Below are 5,917 nucleotides of genomic sequence, written 5' to 3' on the forward strand. Positions count from 1 at the left end.
AGAGATAAGGAAAGGAAGGAAGGAAGGAGTTGGCCTCCAGGTAGAGCTTTACTATAATTAGATTCATCTGTGACTCTTGGGCAAGTCACTTCACCTTCCTGAATTAGCCTTTCTTATTTGTAATAGGTAATTAGTTTCATAATGCACAATGTAATGAAGTTCATTGGTTTGAAACCATGGTTTTAATGTCCAGGCCCCCACCTCAGATCAATTAAATTGATTTTCCAGAAAGTAAAACCCATAAATAGATATTTTAACAGTGTGCAAGTGATTTAAATGTGCAACCAGACTTGAGATCACTGAATGGATACTTTTTAATGTATAGTTTGTGTCTAAAATTCTAGGTACCATATAGTCATTACATTCTAGAAACAATGAGTAGGGGCAGTATTGTTGGAATTGAAAGGGGATAATGAAAATGATGTCTTTCAAATAGAAGTTATAATAGCCTAATTAGTTTGGGGGACTATTGTTTCAAGACTGAGTCAAACCTAGTGAAAATAATTTTGAGATACAAGCTGGTAATGATAATCAATTGGGAGATGATTCTTCACACAGATTAGTTTAATTCATTTATTCAGTAGAAGTTTTCGACCACCTATCATGGGCAAACCCCTACTGGGCATCATAGTAGGAACAGAGATAAATTAGACATGAATCCTACCTACATAGAATTTAACATTTGGTGGAAATTCATTATTAGCTCACAAGACATGCTAACATTTCTTTCCATGGGCATTTGAAAATATTTCAGAGAGGGAGGAGGTGATATTTGAGTTGAGCCTGAGCCTGTAAGAACAGATAAAGACACACATATATGTGGTTTGGGAAATGGGTGAGTGGAAGACCATTCAAAACAGAATTGTGTAATTCATGCTTTTCACTTTTTTTCTCAGCAGTACTGATTTTTGCATTTTGCCTCATGGGGTCTTATAATTCCATATCATTAATCAAGCTATTCACTTGATCTGTAAAGCCCTTTGCTTCTTTTTCAGCTGCCTCCTCCAGGAAACCTTCCTCTTACACCAGATTTGGTCCATCTACATACATCCCTGTGCTTGTCTCCACCATTATATTCACAATGTAATATCTTACCTGGGTTGAGTTCTTCCAAGTAGGAACTTTGTTCCAAACTGTCATTTATAGGTTTGTTTCTTTTACGTGACCTGGCTCAAAATAGGCCATAAATAAGTTAGATTGAACTGTAAAAACTAAATAATTTTTTAATGTGATAAACTATAATGATTCAATCCCTAGCTGGTTTGTCTAATATGATTTTTTTTTATGGCTGTACTTAATACACCACCAAATTTTAAGTTCTTTACAGGTAGGATCCTTTTCCTTGCCTTAACCTACAAAGACCCATGTGATATGCCTTCTGAATATTGGCCTACTATTGTTTAATACCCTTGTCCTTGTTTTTCACCCTGTGCTCTCCACACTGTTCTCTTTTATCCTTCTGTAGCTTCGTCTCTTCTTAGCATCATGGCAGTTATTTCTATTTCCTAAGACACTCTCCCTTGTCACATGGCTTACTCTTTCCCATTATTCTATTTTTTTCAAAATTTTATTTGTACGTTTTCCAGCTTTACTGAGGTATGATTGACAAATAAAAATTATATATATTTCAGTCATACACTGACTTTTTTTAAGATGTCCAATATGATGATAATGTACCAATACATCCTGGGTTGATTACCACTATCAAGTTGGTTAACACCTCCATCACCTCACATAGTCACCATTTTTTTGTGTGTGTGGTGAGAATACCTGAGGTCTACTCACAGAGAGAATCTCAAGTATACAATACCACTAGGCAGAGCATCAGATCCCCAGAACTTACTCATCTCATAATTGCAAGTTTGTAGCCTTTGGCCAACATGTCCCGATTTCCCCCACTCTCCATCCATTTTTATAAATAACAGGTAATACATAATACAATAAATAAATTAGTAAATAAATGACATATACAATAATAAATAAAATAAATACAAATATTATTGTTTGCTTTTTTGAACTCTTCTTTCTAAAAATGAAATAGATTTTTGGGGCGCCTGGGTGGCTCAGTCAGTTAAGCATCCGACTTCAACTCAGGTCACGATCTCGTGGTTCGTGAGTTTGAGCCCCGCATCGGGCTCTGGGCTGACGGCTCAGAGCCTGGAGCCTGCTTCCGATTCTGTGTCTCCCTCTCTCTCTGCCCCTCCTCTGTTCATGCTCTGTCTCTCTCTGTCCCAAAAATAAATAAGCGTTAAAAAAAATTTTTTTTAATAAAAAAAAAATAAAAATGAAATAGATTTTTGAGAATCTGTGTTTGGCATCTCGTTTTTTTGATAAATACCTGTGCCTGAGACATTTAGGGGATGAATAGCATCTGGGTAAGGATAAAAATAGGATGAGGAGGAGGGAGTAGATATGGCTGATAACCTTTAGAATTGCCTCCTGCCATTGAAAGCGCTATGGAATGTTTCCAGTCAGGGTTCATACTACATTGTTTTAGAATCTTTTAAAATGACCATTGTGTCCCGAATTTCTAAAACATTTTAAACTCTTCAGTGTTATTCAAATATTAATATTTTTCAGTCTACACACATTCTGTAGGAATGTAGGGCAGTCACTTTAAGTAGAAGGCAATGAGGTTCAGAGAAGGTAACAACTTGCCAAAGGTCATATTACAAGTAAATGGATAGAAGCAGGAATTCATATTTCACTCAGACATTAATACCCTTAGATAATTTTGTAGTACTGCATCCCGTCTATATTAAAAATCACCCACACCAGTAGTTCATTACATGGTCCTATGAAATGTGTAATGCATTCTATACAACACAACTAAAGTATGGCAGAGTTAAGACTTCAAAAAAAGGATTACACTGAAAGGCAGAAAATCTTCATTCATTATGCTGAATTGCCGTTGCAAAATTACTCCAAATCATTACAAAAGGTTTTAAAAATTACACTCACAGCTGATGCCGCCTTGAAAATCTGGCATTTGTCCATGAACAGACTTGCTATTAGCTGAGCTCTGGCTCATTAAGCATCCTGAATTTGAGGCAAATTGTTTAAGATGCAACATGTGTGAAACCAGTATATTGATTAAGCATGACTTATGGCATAATCAAAATGCAACTTTATTTTATCTCTCATTATTCCTTTACAATATTGAGGAGCAGATCTTTTTCTTGCCCTGAGTAAAAATCCTCCAGGTTCATGACTTTTATGTTCATTTTTGGGGAAGAGAAAATCTCACTTTAAGTCACAAAGCAAATTTCAATCAAAAATTAGAATATCCAATCCAAGTTGAGTCAAAAGTTTGAATTTAATTTGCCATTGAAATCTCTCCTCTCCTCCAGTTGAAGACTACATCAACTCAAAATCTACTGTGAGAAAGGGATTTTACTTCTCTGCCACTGCAAAGGCCACTACTCAATTTATACAAATATATTCTGTTGGAACAGTAGGCCCCTAAATCTAGTGAATTGGCTTCAATTAACCTCATTCATCTTTGGATAAGCTCTTTGAAACTAGATGAAAAGAACTAATGTCTTCTCCTGACATGGCCTGTCACTATTCCTTAGGGAAACATTTGGAAAGATGTCTACCTCTCTTGCTGCCCTTCTTCTAGCTAATGATCCCAAAGAAATTATAATGAACAATTTGGGCTCTCCAATTAGTTCTTTCCATTTATGCTTTACAGAGTTGGCTTTGTGAATTTGATACATCATGTTTTTTTGTTTTGTTTTGTTTTGTTTAATTTGGATTAGTATGTTAGAGAACTACAGGGTTTGCTTGGGGATGGTTCATTTCAAGACTAATGTATGAAATGGAACAACAAAAATAAAATATGCTAGGCGATTTCAAGATTATTTTGATTTAATAGTGTGTTTTAAGCCATGCCATAAAATAAATATTTTGGAAAATCTAATAAGGTTATGTTTCTTGGATATGTAGATTGAAATTTTCAAAGAAATTTGGAAAGCTTTCTATCATTATTTCTTTAAATATTTTATCTGCTCCTTTCTATGACTCCTCTCCTTCTGGTACTCTCATTATAACATGCTGGGGAGCTTAATAGTGTCCCACATTTATCAGAAACTTCGTTTATTTTTCTTTATTCCTCTTTTTCTCTGTGTTCTTTGGATTGCGTAATCTCTGTACATCTATCTAATGTCATCAAATGCTTTCTTCTGCCAGAAGAAATCTACCGGTGAGCACTCCAATGAATTTATTTTTGATTGTATGTAATTTTCAACTCCAGAATTTACATCTGGTTCTTTTTTATAATTTCTGTCTCTGTTTTTGATATTACTTATTTGATATATCATCATCATACTTTTTTAACTTTAATCAGTGTTTCTTTTAGTGTTTTTGAGCATATTTATAATGACTATTTTTTTCTTTGAGAGACAGAGAGAAAGAGAGAGAGAGAGAGAGAGCGCTCATGCACATGAGCAGAGGAAGGTCTGAGGGAGAGGGAGAGAGAGATTCTTAAGCAGACTCCATGCCCAATGCAGAGCCTGACAGGGGGCTGCATCCAACATGGCCATGAGATCATGACCTGAGCTGAAATCAAGAGTTAGATGCTTAACCAACTGAGCCACCCAGGCCTCCCTAATGAGTACTTTTAGTGAGTAATGAGTACTCTAATGAGTACTTTTTTAAGTCTGTTAAATTTGACGTTTGATAAATCAGACAGAGAAAGACAAATGATTTCACTTACATGTGGAATTGAAAAACAAAACAAATAAACAAAAACAGACTCTTAAATACAGAGATCAAATTGATGTTTGCCAGAGGGGAGAAATGGGGGGGGGGAGGGGGGCAGATAGTTGATATAGATAAAGGGGATTAAGAGGTATAAACTTCCAGTTATAAATAAGTCATGGAGATGAAAAGTGCAGCATAGGGAATATAATCAATAATACAATAATAGAATTGTTTGGTGATAGATAGTGATTATATTTCCTGTGATGATTATATTTATTTTGTATAGAATTATTGAATCACTATGTTATACATGGGAAACTAATACCATATTGTATGTTAATTATACTTCAATTAAAAAGAAATATGGCACACTTGAATGTTCTCACGGGCGCTTTCCATAAACTGTTTTTTTTTTTTTTTTTCCCTAGTATATCGGTTATTCTTTTCCACATTTTTGCTGGGCTCCAGTATTTGTGTGTGTGTGTGTGTGTGTGTGTGTGTGTGTGTGTGTGTGTCTGTGTGACATTTTGAATAATACATTGGAACAATTCTAGCACTTTCTTTCTCTTCCCAGGCCTTAATATTACTATCTTGCTTGCTTGTCTCTTTGTTAACTGTCCGAATTATTTTCCTAAATCTATCTTCCCCGCAACCCCAGGGCCCCAACACACACCCAATGTGAAGCCTCGGATTTGTTCTTCAGGGTACACCGACTTGTCCACAGTTACCCTAGGGTGATGGTGCTTATGGTGGAGCACTCTCTTTTCCTAATCACACACAGTTGTTAGCTCCACTAAATTGCTAACTAGTTGCTCTGTCGTTTTCAATAGTTCCTTGAGAGGTAACTTCCTTTACAGACTAATCCAATCAAATTTAGACTCCTTTCAAGGGATAGTTCCTGAAGTCTGTGACTGATACTTGACTCAAGAGAGTTCTTCCCAGCTGGCACTGTCCTCATTTGTCTCCACCAAAATGAGGACAACTCCCCGGTAGCCTTTGTCACCAATGAATCTATAGGTCTCCTCCCAAGTGCCTTTCACCGTGATTTTTACTGCTTTTCAGAGCGCTCTTAGGCTTGAACTTCTCTGTACTTCATTGCAATTGCAATCAATTTCTTGGGGATCAGAGATGAGATTAGAGCTCTGTTCTCTGGGCTGCCTCGCCCTGTGGGCAAAATATCTGACCCACTGATCTGGTCTTGGAGGTAGGGACA

This window comes from Panthera onca, chromosome D2 (genome assembly GCF_046562875.1).
Source record: "Panthera onca isolate mPanOnc1 chromosome D2, mPanOnc1 haplotype 2, whole genome shotgun sequence".
In the NCBI taxonomy this organism is placed as follows: Eukaryota; Metazoa; Chordata; class Mammalia; order Carnivora; family Felidae; genus Panthera; species Panthera onca.